Consider the following 17,974-nt stretch of genomic DNA (forward strand, 5'->3'; position numbering starts at 1 on the left):
GGAACATTCATGCCAGCATGATATACAGAGGGCTTACTGCATTTGAACTGAGAAGCAAGTAGCTCCTATAACCTCTGGCAAAGAGATGGCTAGACACAAAATTCCTAGGATTTCTAGTTCTTCCCAGTTTAGGAAAAGAGGAACTAACATTCACTCCTCAGACAAGAGGGTGGAGGTTTTTCACCTATGGGCTAAGGCTTGGGATTCAAAGAAGAGGTGGAAGTTATCCTATGGAAGGAATTTGCAGGATCATAGCAGCATATGTCTCCAACATCTGATGTTTCCTTCTGCAAGACCTTGAGAGATGACCTCAATCTAAATAGACAAAATGGGAGTTAATGTGTATGTGGCGGGGAGGTACATTTGTGATAATAGATTTTGATTCATGATTGTTGGATTTAATAACAAATCCAGAGAAAAATAAGCCAGCTGAGGGAAGCATACAAACCCTATCTTTGCCCCACTCTGATTTCCACCTAAGTGTGTCCTTTAAGTTTTCTTAAATGAATACAGTTGCTAGATTTTATTTCACTTCTCATAAACACCTATGGTTGGGTTGGCCTTGTTCTTATGAGGCTGGGTATTCCTTTATTTGCTTCATTAGGGTGTAATGGTAGCCATATCTGAGAGAAAGAACTCCAGGCAAGGAACTCGCCTATGTTATACTATGAAATATGAAGTTGAACAATAAAAGTTGTGTTCTTCAAAATAGTGATACTGAACATCAATCAGTTGGTTGTCTTCAGTCAATCACCCATACTCAGTCAAGACAAAGCTGCAGAGGTAATGTGGCTTTACAGAAAAGAGTGCCAGACTTAGAATCAAGATGTTGAGGTTCCAGTAAAATCTTTAATATTTGTAAAAACCCGGACAAGTACTTCTGAGGATCAGTTTCTTCATCTGTAAAATGCAGGTAATAATACCTACTTCTCACAAGACTATTGTGAAGATTGATTGAAATAAGGCATATAAAGCTCTATATGCATGTGAGCTATCATTACAGTCACCAGAATCATATCCATCAATACTTCCAAAGTGCTTCTAAGGTTAAAAGGTAGAAGCTTGGAAAACAAGAAAGAAATCTTCACACGTCTTCATAAATTTCTCAAAACAGCTACACTTCACTCACTCAGCCAAATTCCATATTTGGCCAGGATACTTAGCAAAGTGAAACATCTATGATTAATCTCCAGAAAGTGTGAGTTTGAGTGATCTATTTTCAAAGGTATCATCACAATGTTGACACTATACTTACCAACCACACAATACATCCACACACACATACACACACACATGCACATACACACACTGGAGAATAGGGTTTTAGCAGGTTTTTAACCAAGTCAGGCTAGTTTGAGATAAAAGAAAATCAGAGTTCATGTTAATTAACTCATTAACTCCCTTCTTCAATAAAGTATTGTTTGATAAGTCTAATCTTTTTTATTTTTTTGTAGCCATTCCCAAGGAAGCAAAAGAGACCTGGAATATGTTCCTTGATCCCTTGGGAACACTTTTCCACTTAATCAACTATAAACAAAATCCTTGGGTGTCATCCAGGAGCTGTCATAGGTTGATGGCTATATTTTCAAAGTGCCTACTCAGAAACAAATGCAAAAAAAAAAAAAAATTGCTGAATATAGACAGAGCAGGATTTCCCAAAGGTTCAGGTCTTGTTATTGACCTGTACCATAAAAGGTTTTCCCTTCAGCAAGCATTCATTATGTAACGACTGTGTGCAAAGTTAAGAAAAAAATCATGTAATTTCTATCTTCAAAGAGTTTACAAACTGATATCATAATAATACTTGTGTAATAGATGTATGCCATTAATAACAATAATAATAAAATAAGTCAGAATGATGCATATGCAGAGAAGAGTGTTAAAAGATTGAAAGAAGAAAGATTTATTCCTATCTTGCTTGGGGAGTTGGGGTAGAAATAGAGTAGAGTGGGGAAGGACATTAGGGAAAACATTAAGAGGTAACAATTATTACCTTGATGAAAGAAAAAGATTTTAAAAGATAAAGATATGAAAAGAATTCCTTCTAGATATGGAGAATAGTATGCAAAAATATATGGATCCTGGAGGGAGCAGGTTAAAAATCAGTCAATAAGTATATATTCTGTGTCTGCTATGGGCCAGGCAACCTTGCTACTGGATATTCAAGGAAAGGTTAAGAAATAATGGGCATCAAGGAGTTCACCTTCTAAGGATGAAGACAACATACAAATAACTATGTAAATAAGAGATACATACAAAGTAGATGGGAAACAATCTCAGAAGAAAGATACTGACATTGGGAGGGACCAGAGAAGATCTTTTGAAAGAAGCTGATTTGAGCTGACTCATGGAGGAAGCCAAAGAAGCCAGGAGGTGGGGGTAAAGAGAGAGAATTTTCTACACCACTGAGAAGGAACTAGATCAGGAGATGGAAAGCCAGGTTAGACGAACAAGACGGCCAATGCTGCTGGATCATACAATATATAGACAAAAATAAAAAGAATAAAAAGAAGGGAGGAAGATTATGAAGGACTTTAAAAACCAAACAGATGATTTATGTTTGAAACCACCAAAGTTTGAAATATAAAATGTATGGAGAAAAATATTAATGGTGGAGAAGAAGTAGAGGCAATGAAAGTAAAGAGAGATATTAGGAGGATAATTTCAAGTGGTGGTAGCAAGATAAAAGGAAGATCTTCTTTTGGCTTTATTGTAACATATGGGAATTCTGAACATGTTTCTAGGTTATGAAGAAAATCCTAAAAGAGAAGAAAATTGAAGATGAAAGAGAGAGAATGGTGGGTGGAATCAGATGATAGAGATACCATTAATTACATAGAGGGAAGTCTTAGCAAAAAAGACAATTGATCAACTGTGTAAACTCAAAGAAAGGCGGCAAACAAAAGTTATTCCCTGGAGAGGTTTTGAGCTGTAGAGGAAGGATATTCTATTCAATTCCATTGACAGCATATTTATTAAATAATATGTGCAAGATACTCTATGGTATGTATTTGAGAGGGAAGGGGGAATGGGTGAATACACAAAAGCAGATAAAGATATGAAAATCCTCATTTTATTCTATAAGTTAAAAATAAATAAAGATGTAAATAAATGAGGAAAACAAAACAACAAACAGTCACTAATCTTAAAGAGTTCCTTCTCTATTGAAGAATTCAATATGCATAAGGAGAGATTAAGTGTAAAATAATTTGGGAAAGGAGAGCTTATAGATGACAAAGGGAGTTGAAGTAGATTGGGAAATGCCTCCAGGAGAGGTGGCCTAAAAACTAAGCACTGAAGGAAATTAAAATCATAAGAGGCAAAAGTATACAGTTCAGTCCTGGGAAACAACCTATGCAGAACCCTAATTTGTGAAGCAACAAGTCAGTGAGTTTGACTTGAAATAGTAGTACAAATGGTGAAAGACTCTTGAAAGACAAGGTGAGTTTTCTAAGTGAGAAGGATGCTCATTTGTTAAGTAGGCTTCTGCCACACTTTTGTCAATTGAAGAAAAGTGAAGACGGGACTGGAGATGAAAAACTGACTCTGTAGGAGAAGAGAAAAAGTTTAGACTAGCTACAGTGGCATGAATAATTGACAGTAAACAAAAAGACTGCTGCATATTTGTGATGCTCCATAGAAGAAAAACTAGGCAGTGAAATCTGTGATTTTTTTCAACAGTATTAGACAGGTAGGGAATGAGGAACAGGAACAAATAAGGCAGATGAAGAGGGTCATCCGGAATTGGAAATTAACAGGACAAGAGGATTGTATCAATGTTATCAAAAGTAGAAAACAATAGATTATTGAAAAGCCTGACTGGCTATAGGGTCAAGGTAAAAGGTAGAGAAAGGAATCCAAGTTAGGGGTCCTGAAGGTCACGGAAGATAAAGAGCAGGTTCAGAAGGAATGGTTCTGTGAAAGTAGATAAAAAGGAGATTGATGTTAGGAAAAAAAAAAAAAAATCAGAGTTCAGGATGTTAGAAATGGAGCAGTCTGGAGCAATGGGAAGGTCCAAGATGCAATCTCCAAGTAAAGAAAAGATTGTGAGCTGATAAAGACCCAGGGTATTCAAAGGATCATCAACACAAATAATGGAGTCAAAAAAATTACTGAAGTTTATGGCAAGTGAGAGGAAAGAGAGGACAACTGTAGACCAGAGGCTAAATAAAACTGAGGAAAGTCAGAATGTGATTTAGGGGTCAGCAGATGGCAGGGGCAAGGATCAAGAAAGGGCAATAAACTGGATGCCATGAAATTCAAAAAATGAAAAGATGATTGAGAGATGTAATTGGAGCAAGGTTCTGAAAGGGGCAAAGGAAGGTAAGAAAAATGCTGACGCTTCCTTTTGGCCCTTCAACCAAACATTTTTAATGACTACACCAATTTGGACTTAATGGTAGCCAGACAGCACAGCTTTCATGGTTGGTAAAGGAAGAAAAACAAAGTGAAAGAAATAATGGGGTATGACCTTTGGAGGCTGTATGGACTTATCAGCACGCTATCTTAAGCACCAGATCAATTTCAAGCTGTATAAAAGCAGGGGCACATTCCAAGCACAATGGCAGAAGTGAGATAAACTGCAGATCTCAGATCCAGGTTCTAAAGGAGTTTCATCAACATCACGTGTAAGTTATGTGTAACAATAAATGGCAGGATGGAATTACCAAAGACATCCTGGGAGGTCACTCATCTACTAGCACTGAAGGTATGGGGCAAGTTGGTGCAGTAGAAAGAATATTAATGAGCAGATAATCATTGATCTGGGCTGTATTTACCAATGCTGTCATTCATTGACTATGAGATAATGAGTTGTTTAATTCAATAACAAAAGAACATAAATTGTCTCTGGGTTTCAATTTCCTCATTAAAATGGAAGAACTGAAGAGGGGTTCTCCAAAGGTCACCTGCAGTATCCGAATCTAGAACAACTCAGTTTTGCTGATTAGGACACATAGGGAAAATGGGATCAACTCAAAAGAGACATTTGAGTGTCTACTCCAAGAAAAGTATTGAGCAAAGAAATGGAAACACTTAACACTTCCTGCCTATGTGACCCTGGGCAAGTCACTTAACCCAAATTGCCTCAGGGGAGGAAAAACAAAGAAAGAACGAAAGAAAAATATAATAAAATGGGAAAGAATTATCAAATCACTGTATATTTGTGCCAAAAAGGGAAGAGGAAGAGTCAGCAACAGTATCCAGAGCAGCCTAGAACACAGCAATCAGCAATGGGCTGACTCTTATCGAGAACCACAGTATTAGGCAAAAGGTGTGTCTAATAAGGTGTGTCTGGGTTTAAAAACTGGCATCTTCAACAATAGCATCCTTAGGCAGTCATGCAGTATGGAATATATGTGTATGTATACATCTATTTGTGTTTATGAGAGAGAGAGTGTGTATGTGTGTGTGTGTTTATACTTGTATGTATACAAGTATACATAAAGATTATCAAGGATAATCTTAAAGCGATATCACCAAAGGGCAACATTCAACTTGACAGGGGAAGTTGAGGAAGGTCATATGAATGAAAAAGTCAAGACCAAAGAACAGCCCCATAACAATTCTAGGATGTATGTATGTGTAGTTCACTGCATGCATGTGTCTCAGATCCTTCTTTGCGCCAATTGGCAATATTATCATTTTTTTCCTAATCTGAAACTCTGCCCAGAGGACCTGGCTCCTACATCAGGAGACCCTACTGCCTGCTCTGGATACTGTTAGTACATGCCTAAAATGCATGCTGACATGCATCAGTCTTTTCAGTCACACCTGTTCATACAGTGACCCCTGCTAACTAGCATCATCCTCTCCCATAGCACAATAGTCAAGAGTTCCTGCCAAGCACTTTCAGATCCTAAAAGGACAGCGTGGGTACACAACAGACACAATGCATCCAGACATGTTGACACACCAACATAGATTTGGTCATTTACAAGGTGCTAAAAAAGCCAGGGTAGTGCAGAAGGGGCAGCCTTGGTCCCAGGAGCCAAATGAGCTGGGCTCTAGCCCCACTTCTGACTCTGGCTGGCCCTGGGCTCTCCTGGACCAGATGATTAGTAAGGTCCCCTTTATCTGTGTCATTTTGTAACCGACAACCAGATATGAAGCTTGATTAGGAGCACGTAACTTTGTTTATGGAAAACCTGTCTGACTGCTAGGGACTATTGCAACCGAGTCCAATAACTTCCAAGGTTATTCTTTCCACTGGCTAGTTCATATTCAGTGCTGTTTCCCCTTTTTAGCAATCTACAAATCAGACTGATGTCTCAGTGGTTACAAAGATTCTCAAACCTCTCTAGCTGTCAAGTTCCTGGAGTGATATGACTCCTTGAGAAATGGCAAAAAGAGCCATTGGGACTTACTGTAGACCCACTGGGGACATTAGACACAAAGTGGCAAAATCCAGTGGACAGACAGCTGAATTTGTAGCAGAGAACCTGAATTCTGCCACTCACTGCCTTAGTGGAAGTACCTCTCTGGATCTCCATTTTCTCATCTTATAAAGCAAAAAAGATGGACTTAGATGGCCTTTGAGGTTCCTTCCAATTAGCGCTAAATTAACAGGTTTTTATTATCAAGTAATGTTACCACATAAATGGATTTTTAGCTTTTGCTACTATTTTTACCACATGCTTTGCAAGAAAAGAAGGAAAATAAATTTGAAAAACAAATCTAAGAATGGGGGAGATAAAGAGCTATTCAAGAGGTTCTCCTTAGGCTGCATTGAGAAGCACTACATAAAGCACCATCTTCTGTCCTAATCTAACCAAGATTGATTAGAGTTGATCTTGATAAGCTGGAGAGAATATCCAGGGAAAGGAAACTCAGAATGATGAAGAGTTGGTAGATAGCATAAAACCTAAAATAGATAATATAAAAGCATCAGCTAAAGAAACTAAGGAGATTTAGTCTGAAGTAGAGAGGATTTGGGTGGAGGGAGCAGGGGTTGAAAAGGGTAGCAACATGATCACAATCTCCAAGTACATCAGTAACTATCTTGAAAAAAGAGGATTGATCCTGGTCCATTTAGATTCAGAGACAATTAAGAAGTATGGTTAGAAATTATGAAGAGGCATTGAAGGGAAATAATCAGAGCTGCTTCAAAATCTTAGAAGTTAGTGGATTTCCCCTCATTAGAGATCCTGACTACCAGACCAGTATGTTTCAGGGATTATTGTTAAGGAAAGGATTGGACCAGAGGCTTTTTAGGTCCCTTTCAATTCCAGTTCTATGATTTCCAAAAGCTTCCTTCATAACTAATGGACTACTCTTCATTTTCATTCCTGTGATAGTACACTATGAAGAGTTCCACTTGGCTTTTCTTTCTGAATCTGCCCTCTAGGGATGCACATGAAATAATCCACTGAGATAAAAAAAAATCCTGCAAGAATGTTGGAAAATTATTCCCCTTTGAAGGAAAAGGACTAAAAGAATGGACTAATACTAATACTTCAGTTTGGAGGGCAGAGAAGAAATCAGAATTCAAATTTTAAAATTTTATTATAAAATTTTATTGTTTTGGTATGGAAATGAAAAAGCTGTGAAAATCAAAGGAAATCACATGAACATATGTTCATACCTTGCTTTTATAAATGAGAGGATTTGTTGTGTTGATGGTTTGGGTGAGAGGCAGCATGGCAAAATGAAGATAATATTGTGTGTGTGTGTGTGTGTGTGTGTGTGTTATTTCTCTTTGGCCTTTAGTCCCTGCCACATGTTAAGTACTTAATAAATAAATGTCTGTTGATTGATTATCTTGACTTAATTTGAAGACAAGAGGTTTTTGTTTTGTTTTTAAAAACAAGTCTTGTCTTCATTTGAAAAGACTCCTTTCAGTCTTCAAAGTACTTTCAGAGTTGAGCTAAACTGCAAAATTTTGTTAAAACACACACACACACACACACACACACACACACACTCCACTACTACCACATTACCCTCCACCTTCCCCCAATATACACACCGTATTAAACTTCTATCAGTGAAGGCCAACTTGAACTAGGAACAAAAGTTGGGAGTGATCCATTATTTGTTCAAAGAAAAGCTTTTGTTCCTTCTACCCAGGTCATTCTCTGACATGACTGCTTCTGGTTTTGCATGCCAGTTATCAGCTTTCACCTTTCATGGGGAAGTATGAGCCAACAGGCAGAGCTCTTGATTTGGAGTTAGGGAGTCAAACCTTGATTCTGCCATTTTTTGCCTCTTTGGGACAATGAAAAATCCAATCATTGGACTTCCTCAAGCTTCTGTTTTCTTATCTGTGAAATGAGAGGTTTAGAATAGACAACCTCAGAAGTTCTTCATATATTAAAGATTTTAAAACTATAATCTTATGACTTCTAGTCAGGACTCCAAGATTTGATCACAGTAAATTTTCTGGTTTATATGTTGGTAAATCAATGAGATGGAGGGAAATTTTAAATTATTAATTTAATTATTGGTAGAGGCAATGCTTCTTTAATGTTTGCAAAATGTATCTTAGCTTATTTGATTCTCATAACAACCTTAAGTTAAGTAGCACAGAATATCCCCTTTTTTATAGATGAAGAAAACTGAGGTCCAGGGGGAATAGGTAACTTGTACATGATCCATACAGCTGGTAAATGTCACAGGCAGAATTCACATCTAGTCTTCTATCTAAAAGTTTTTGATTCTGCCATGCTGCCTTTCATTTTCCCTCCCCCACCCCATACAAATGTAATACAAATGTACTAAATGAATAGTTTGTCCTATCTTTGAAATAATCTGGGATCAGAAATCAAGAAATATAGCAAATAAAAAAGATTGATGGTTTGGAATTGTTAAGAAGTTTTTCAACGTTTGATTCTTCACGATCCTGTTTGAGGATTTTTTGGCAAGATGCTCATTTTACAAATGAGGTAAAAAGAGTTAAGTTACTTGACCAGGATCACACAGCTACTAAATACCAAGATTCAAATTCTGTTCTAAGTCCAGCACTCTATTCACTCTATCACCTGGCTAATCCCTCTCTCCTAAAAAAGCAGTAACTCACAATTCCTGGTTACTAGAAATGTTCAGTTGTTTCAAATGTGCCAATTCTTTGTGACTGCATTGGGGTTTTCTTGGCAAAGATCCTAAAGACGTTCGCCATTTCCTTCTTCAGTTTATTTTACAGATGAGGAAACTGAGGCAAACAGTTAAAAGACTTGCCCAGGATCACACAGCTAGTAAGCTGGACTTGAACTCAGGTCTCCTGACTCTAGGCACAGTGCTCTAGCTACTGCACCATCTAGCTACCCTAGATATTTGATTAGATTTATGCCATCCAGAAATAGAAGACAGGCATTTCAAAATTTGAGGTTGCTAGATGTCATAGAGGAAGACCTGAATTCAAATTCAGCTTCACCAGCTGTGTGACTCTGGGCAAGACACAGTGGCTATCTACCTCAAAAAATACGGATAATAATAGTTCCTATCTCCCAAGGTCGTTCTAAGGGTCAAATGAGAAAATATGAAAAAGTGCACTGTAAACCTCAAAGTAAAAGCTAGCTATTGGCTACTATTATTAAACAAAGAAAATTCATTTTGAGGTTTTAGGCCTCAAGAGCCTAAATAGCCTAGATAGTAATTGTCTAAGGTTTCCTAAGATTACATTCCTTTTGCATCATGGCATTTCTTCAAACATAGTTATCTAATCAAACTAGTCAAGATGATGAAGTTTTCTAGGTCTCTTAAAAAAAAATACCCATCAAGAGCATGCAGATTACTCTCTTCTTTACCTCTTGCACTCAATAACCATGGAGAGAGAGCTAGAAGGGGCCCTAGAATGGATCTTGTCTAACCTCCTGACCCTAAGACCCAGAGAACTTAAGTTAGACCTGTCCAAAAATCATTAGGTAGTAAGATGTGGTAAAGCGATGATTTGGAATCCAGGCATTATTTCAAATCTAGCCACAGTAAGGAGATTGCTGCTTTCTCAATGACCTCAAATTACGTCCATCAATGAGTATAATGAATGTTTTGGGTGTAAAGTTCCTCCTTAAAAAAATGAATGAAATGGTTTAAAATTAATTTGGGGGGTAAAAAAAATATAATTTTTGTATATATTGAGGAATGTATGCTATAATTCAAAGAGGTTGGCTAAGAACATATTAAATTTCTTAGTAATCATTGGGCAATGCAATCTGGCTGTGTATTCTCATCTATAAAATCTGCTGGTTTTAAAATAACTCAGGTTTAAAAGTCAAGTGATTTCTCATTTATAAACTCTCCAGATACCGAGGAAATCATAAAGGAAGGAAAAGGACTTACATGTGCAAAAATGTTTATAGCAATTCTTTTTGTGGTAACAAAAAATTGGAAAATGAGTACATGCCCATCAATTGGGGAATGGCTGGACAAACTGTGATATATGAAGATGACAGAATATTATTATTCTATAAAAAATGATGAACAAGTTGATTTTAGAAAGACCTGAAAAGATTTATACGAACTGATGATGAGTGAAACAAGCAGAACCAGGAATACATTATACATACTAATAGCAGGAATGTGGGATGATCAACTATGAAAGACTTGGTTCTCTCAGTAGTTCAGTGATCCAAAGCAATCTCAATAGACTTTGGACAGAAAATGACATCTGCATCCAGAAAAAAAGGACTATGGAGATTGAATGTAAATCAACACATGCTATGTTCACTTCATTTTTCTGTTTTTTTTTTTCCTCTCCACATGATTTTTCCCTTTTGTTCTGATTTTTTTCTCCCAACATGATTCATTAAGCAATGTATATTAAAATAAATAAATATTCCACCAAGATTTAATTCTTTATGTAAAAATAAATAGGCACATCCATCTCAGTATACAAATTTGCTTTCATCATTAATAAATGATAAAATTATATGTATACACTAAAGAATTATTTAAAAATAAATTCCTATATGATGTATGTTTGATTTGTATACCTATTTTATATATCTATATATCTAAACTAGCATAAAAATTTCTCTGGCAAAAAGGAATCAAGAATGAAAAAATATTCTCTACTCTCTCTGTTCTCATCATAATTCCCTCTCCATTATACTATCAGTTCCACTTTTTTTTTGGTAGAGGTTTAGAACATCCACTGAACTTATAAGTGTACAAAGAAAATAACTAGTTGTAGGATGTCCATTTGCCTTTAATTATTATTAAATTTATTTTACTTTTTAAGCTACTCACAGTTTCAATCTTTACACCATATCTTGGGGCAATGAGATTCATATATTTATTACCTGTCTGCAAATCCAAACTTCCTTTTATTTTGTCCCAAAATTCTGTTAATGGGTATCTCCTAACTCCCGGTCTCTGTCCTCCCTCATGCCATTGAAGAGAATAGACTTTAATCGTGTCATCCCTTCCAGAGTGAATAGGTCTAAGACTTTTTTAGGAGGAACTTCATTATAGTAAATCCATCACCTTGATATTTTCATATCACTCAAGGAAGTTAGTAACACCTAGCCTTTAAGTTTGACATGAAAGGAGATGACCATCACTTTTTCATGAAATTTCATAAAATAAAAGAATTAGAAAGGGACCTCAGCAATCCCATAACTAAGAAAGGGGAAAAAAAAAAGCGGCCAAGATTCAATCCACACTTTTCCATCCAAATCTAATATTCTTTCTGTAGCACCACAGAGAGTCTTTTATACTGTGTCTGGATTTTCTATGGCTTTTCCACTAAAAACATTTATTATTAAACACCTATGTGTAGAACACTGTGACAAGCATACTAGGGGAGATACAAAGTTCAGGTAATATATATGCCTTTCTCATACCACTGGAGACACTCTCTATTCCAGTCCTTACTGCTCCTGATATATATCAGAGAATCCAGGTGATTTCTCTCAAATCTCTCCTTCACTTTGCTGAAAGTTACTTTTATAATATACAACTTTAATCATGTCAGTTCTCAAATTCAAAACTTTCTTTGGTTTTCTCTTGACATCTGAATAAAATTCCTGAGGTCCTAATAATTCAATGTCCTTTCCAATTCAACCTACCTTTCTAGTCTTAACATACTACTTAACACATACTCTTATGTTTCAGTCTCTTAGAATGAAAATCCTTCCTGTACTCACTCTATATGACTCTGAGGACCTACCATATGTTGAGGGATTTATACATGGACATGGATAAGAAATCCCACAGGACGAGAGGGCACAGAGAAGCTGTAGTCTTTTAGTAGACATGAGATTAGAGACTCCTTTAAGAATCTAAACTTACAAAATAAAATGCTGTTTTCTTGTAAAGTGTTTTCTTAATACTTGTGGCATAAAATCATATAAACTCAAATTATATAGCAAGAGATTTAATTTATGAACTGGTACTGCCATATATTATCTGTCAGGCCATAGGAAAGCCTGACAACTTGAGTCTCAATACTATTATCTCTAAAAGATGATGAGTTGGGGGAAAGATTTGTAATATAACTATAGCACTTGTAGCTACCTCCATTGAGCTGGTAAGGGCATGAAATGGAACAATCTATAAGCATTAAATACCTTTTATGTGCCAAGTATTATGCTAGGTGGTGAGCATACAAAAAGAAAAACAAAACTATCCTTGCCCTGCAAATGATTACAACCTAGAAAGAAAAGATCAAAGAATCAGGAAAGGCTAGGGACTCCAAAGGCATAATGAAGATAAAGTGCATTCTAGGTATGAGTGCTAAGACATGAAATGGAAGAGAAAAGGTTATAGAAGAGATAGAAGGAAATCAGTTTGGCTGGACCATAGTGTAGATGAACATTGTATTTAATAATGTTGAATATATAGGAAGGGGGAAGGGTTGCTAAAAGCTTTAAACTAGAGTGAATAGGATTGAAGAGGAGATTGGTGTGATCAATTGGAAGGAGTTCCGGATTAGAATTAAGTAGAATTGGGTTCAAAGACTCAATTTGCTACCTATTACTTGTAACACTTTAGCCATGGGTAAATAGAAAGGATTAGACTAGATAACCTCCAAAGGCCTTTCCAAGTCTAGACATAAGATAAACAAAAAAACAAAGAACAAAATAATGCATAGTATTAAAAGAATCAGAAGTGGTTTGCCTCTTAAATTCAAGTTTTTGAAACTTCCAGAGCTTTACTGTCAATGCAATAATTATAGCCCCAGAAAATAAATGCAAATCTTTTGACCACTCTTAAGGGGCCCACCCACATTATTCGAAGCATATCAGAGAGAGATAGCTTTTATCTATAATAATGCAAGGCATACACATATTTCTTTAACTGAGATGTAGGCTCAAAGATCCTTTCCTTAAAAAAGGATAAACAAATTCCTCATTGCTAACAAACAGTGACTTGCTTTGCCAAGTTCTAAGTAATAAATGATGATGCAAACATGAAAGAATGATGCTAAGAGTTTTCTCATAGGCCGGAGGAACTGTCAAACACCTGTAGAACTCTGATGACAGACTTGAGACTATGAAAAGAAATGTATTGATTAGAATTCCCAAAAAGAAAAAAAAAGTGTATAGATTGAATGAATATTTCTAATTCAGAGTCATTGTGGAGCTGGACAAAAAAAAAATTAAATGCAAGTAATAGAAATAGAGATGATTTTAAAGTAAAAGGTGTTGGCAATTCTGTTATATTTCTCTATTACTTTTAAAATTAAGTCAGCGCTCTAGAGCTTTAAATGATCTAGAAACTTTCACTGTTCAACTTCCTCATTTTACAGATGAGGAAAACTGAAGACAAGGGATCTTAAGGCAGAATTTAAATTAGAATCCTTTGACTCCCTAGCCAGTATGCTCTTTTCACCTTATGGCTGTTTCCCTGAGATCAAAAGTCATCGGTAATTAGAACATTAAATATAAATAAGGCTAGAGGTTCTTGGTTTGTTTGTTTGTTTTCTTAATCTCACTTAGTAACCAAGCCCTTATCTCTATAATCATGTTCACACAAATGTTGCTTAACAAAAAACCTCCTCTCACAGATGGTCTATGTCGAATAATCAAAAATTCTGAATGAATCCATGTCACCATATAACACAAGAGATTTACTGATGCTCTTTCTTGACCATAGATAAGCCTTTAACTTGTTACCAGTTGAAGTTTTAGTTTAGTGCAATGCCCAGTAAAAAAAAAAAAAAAAAGTATTAAGTTTTGAAGATGTAAGCAAAGAATAAGGACATGTTTCTTAAAAGGGAAGATAAAAACTCTATGCAAACATGAACCTCAGAGGACAGCATCATATCCAGGTCATGACCCACTTCTTAAATAAGATCAGCATAGACTCAATGCTAGGGGGAACAAAAAAATGAAAGAGAAAGCAAACAGGAACATGATATCTTTTGATTGTGGGTCTCCAAGGAAGAAGTATAACAGGCCACTGACATCCCAAGAAAATAATGACCTGAGTTAAAAACTGAAAGGGGAAGGCCAAACAACCCTAATATATTTAAGCACCATGAAAATCCATCTAAAACAAGATACACCACAAAGATAAATAAGATACAAGCTCTGTCATCTGGAACTTATGAGTTATCTACTAGTATAAATAATTTGAATACACACAAATAATTAATACAAAATAGAATGTGATAGATATGCTCCAGAGAATAGGAAAATACAATTTTCAACTAAAAGGAAGGGAAGCAAATACTGAAAAGGCTTCATGAAATAGGAAGCATTTGAACTGGGTCTAAAAAGGATGTTCAGGATTAAAATTGTGAGAGATTTGTATGAGAAAAAGAATACATTCAAAATACAAAGAATAGTGTGAATAGTGTGAAATGTACAGTTCAGTATGACAGAACCATAAAATATGTGAAAAGGGGAAGCATAAGATAAGGTTGTAAAAAGCAGGCTAGTACCAGATCATATAGAGTCAGTTTTAAATGCCAGTTTTAAAAGTTTAGCCTATTTTCAGCAAGTGATTGGAAACCATTGAAAGACTTTGAGCATGAAATGAAATCATCAATGTCACTATGCTTTTAAAGTGATTAAAGCAAAGAATGGATCAAAGGAGAAAGAAATATGGCATAGGGATTTGATTTAAACTAATTTTCATTAGTCCAGGTAGTAACTAATTGAATCTCCTGATAATTAGACAAGGTTGATAGTAATGAGAATGTGAGGGGACAGAATGTTAAAGTTGAAAGAAAATTCAGAAGTCTGCTGATTCAGCTTGTATCTGAACAGAATTTCCTTTCACAATATCACCAATAGAGAAGGTCATCCAAGCAATGCTTCAAGACATCTAAAGAAGTCCAATTCCACTTATAGAAACCTCAAATTCTTGGAAAGTTTATATTTACATGGCAGCTCAATCTGTATCTCAACATCTTCTACTTAATCGTTCCTAGTTCTATCCTCTGGGCCCAAGAGAAACAATGTTCTCCTCTGTGACAATTCACATAGCCAAGAATCATGTGTTTACTTTCTCCATTCCAGTCCATCATCTAGGAGATTTCATTTCTCCACGATATCATCCTGAGAGAGCATCATGTCTAATCCTGCCATACAACTTCAACACAGAGCCTTTCCCCCTAAATTCCTAATTCCCTTCCTCTTAAGCTACCTTAAATTTAAAAACTTTATTCTCTTTATATTTATTCTTCACATACTTATACATCTTCATTTTGTCTCTCCTATTAGAATATAAACTCCTTGCAAGTAGGTATTGTTTCATTTTATTTGTATTCCCAGCACTTTCACAGTACCTGGCACATAGTTGGTGCTGCTGATCAATGATTGATCCTAGTTACCTTTGTCTTCATGCCATGTGCTAGATTTGTTGTAATAGAATGGAAAGGGCATATCAATCAAAAAGATGTGAAATGTAAGGGGGGAAGTTTTCATGCATAGTTAACTGAGAGAATGCTGGTTCTTCAAACACAAGTAGGGTAATCAACAAAAATAATAAGTGTGTGGGAGAGGGAGGAGGTTAAATTCAATTTTGGACAGTCTGGGCTTGAAATTCCAGAGGGTCATTCAAGTAGAGCTGGAGGAGAGAAGTGGGGAGAAAGAAGAGAAGGAAAGACAGAAAGATAAAAACAGAAAAAAACAAAGTGGCAGATACATACACAAGGAAAGGGAGAGAGAGAAATATGAATAATTTTCATCATATGAAATAATTAAGGGAGGACAGTTCAGAAAGAGAGAAGATGACCAAGGGTAGAACCTCATGATAATAGCTATAGTATTAAAAGCTCTAAAGTAGGTTGGTGGAACAATTAGTCAACAAGCATCTATATACTTCATATGAGCTTGTCCTAAGAGTAATTGTAATTTTGGAGACTCCATGATCTCAACATTACTATTGGTAAAACTTTATCCAAATACCTTGGATACCAGTCAGGCATTTATGTTCATATCTCTTATACATTTTACAAGTCCTGCTGATTGTACCAAAAACTGGGTATTTTTGCAAGCAGAGGACAGATCAATTGTGAATTGCCAGTGAAATCTACAAATAACCCTACTGATTAATAATGAATTTGAATCTTGGTCTCTTGAATCTTATTTTCTTTTTGCTAGAAATTGAGAAGTCCAATAAAATGCAACCACCACCACACTTTTCACACATATACACATACACACTCACATACATGCTCCTTTATTTTACCATTATTTTAATCACCATTTCTAGGGCAAGAATTTAAGGAACAAAATCTTAAAGACCTCTCAGAAGGTTAAATACTTACTTCACTTTGCTTTATACATCAAATCTTTGCAAACAATTAGGAAATTCCATAATGTTAAGGCCTGAAGAGATCTAGTCAATAGAGAGTGCAGTATTCATAAATGGTCTAAAATTTGAGACTTTTTCCATATATCAGTATTCTTTCATATTTCCCACTTGTATGCCACTTTGGGGTTCCATAATCCCCCCAAAAATAGACATATGTAGAGCCAACTTCCTAGTTGATAAGAACCAAATTCTATGTGAAACAAAACATTGTACTCAAGAAACTATCTCTAGCAACTTTCACAAACTTATATGATTCTGAAGGTAAAAGATAAGCAATTCCCCTAACTTACCATCTACCCTAGGCTAATAAATCACTTCTTCCTCTCTGAAGTCACTTGCCTGGTTCTGTTAAAGGAGGCAATTCATTACCAAGCAAAATTTATGCTTGACTTCCAAAACCATTTTGTGTCTGCCTAGAGTACCAAAAGGTCCTTGCACCAGCCTGGCAAGGCTTTTCCTCTCCTTGTATATCCTAAATGCCCAGAGAAGAAAATCAAATGAATTGTTTTACCCAGATAGGTTTTCCCTCTAATTTGAATTAGCACCTGCTGTTGCCCTTAGAAGCATTTCTGGAAGGCAATGAGTTAAGCCAAATCAAGTTGGCCATTTGCCATTAACAGGGAGTGGGGAATGAGGAGAGCTAATGTTTACTCAGTGGTTCCATATATCTCAGACTAGATGTAGGTCTATAGTCCTCCAATATACCTCTGACCCTGTGGAGGAAGACAAGAAGTGAGGTGGGGCTATAATAGTTGCTGATCGCCAAAAGATCGGCCAGCTCCAAGTATTTGAAAGTACTAAAAATTAAGTAATCATTGTCTTTCAATCACTTTCAAATCATTTTCTCTTTCTTCATGACTCCCATACAAACACATAAGCAGCTTCAATTAGAGCATTCTTTCACTCTAAGGAACAAGTAATTCCTGGAGAAAATGAGAAATGTTAGATCCAAATTCCAATTAAATTCTAATTGTCATGTAAGTCTGGATGAGACACCAATTTTTAGTATGTGAAAGTGAGAATTTCAAAGATTAAATGAAAGTTTGCAGAGAATGGTATCAGGCCAGAACATATACTCTTCCCATATTCATCTGGGAGTGAAAACAATACTGGACAAGAGTTAAAAAAAAAAAAAATTCTCCAAGTGTAGTCTAGATTTAATTATCATTTGGTAAATATCAAATACAAAAAAAAAAAGTTACCAGACTTACTGGAGTCCTTGGTATTAACCAATTTCCAAAGATTTTATAATGACAAGGAAGGAAGGAAG

The 17,974-nt window shown here is 35.9% G+C and overlaps 1 protein-coding gene across 1 annotated transcript in view; it reads right to left on the reverse strand.

Annotated features, from left to right (window-relative positions):
• The window catches only part of DUSP10 (dual specificity phosphatase 10), a 43,688-nt gene that overhangs the window by 17,261 nt on the left and 8,453 nt on the right, over positions 1-17,974 (reverse strand). The window lies entirely within an intron of this gene.

Source organism: Antechinus flavipes, chromosome 4 (assembly GCF_016432865.1).
Source record: "Antechinus flavipes isolate AdamAnt ecotype Samford, QLD, Australia chromosome 4, AdamAnt_v2, whole genome shotgun sequence".
Lineage (NCBI taxonomy): Eukaryota > Metazoa > Chordata > Mammalia > Dasyuromorphia > Dasyuridae > Antechinus > Antechinus flavipes.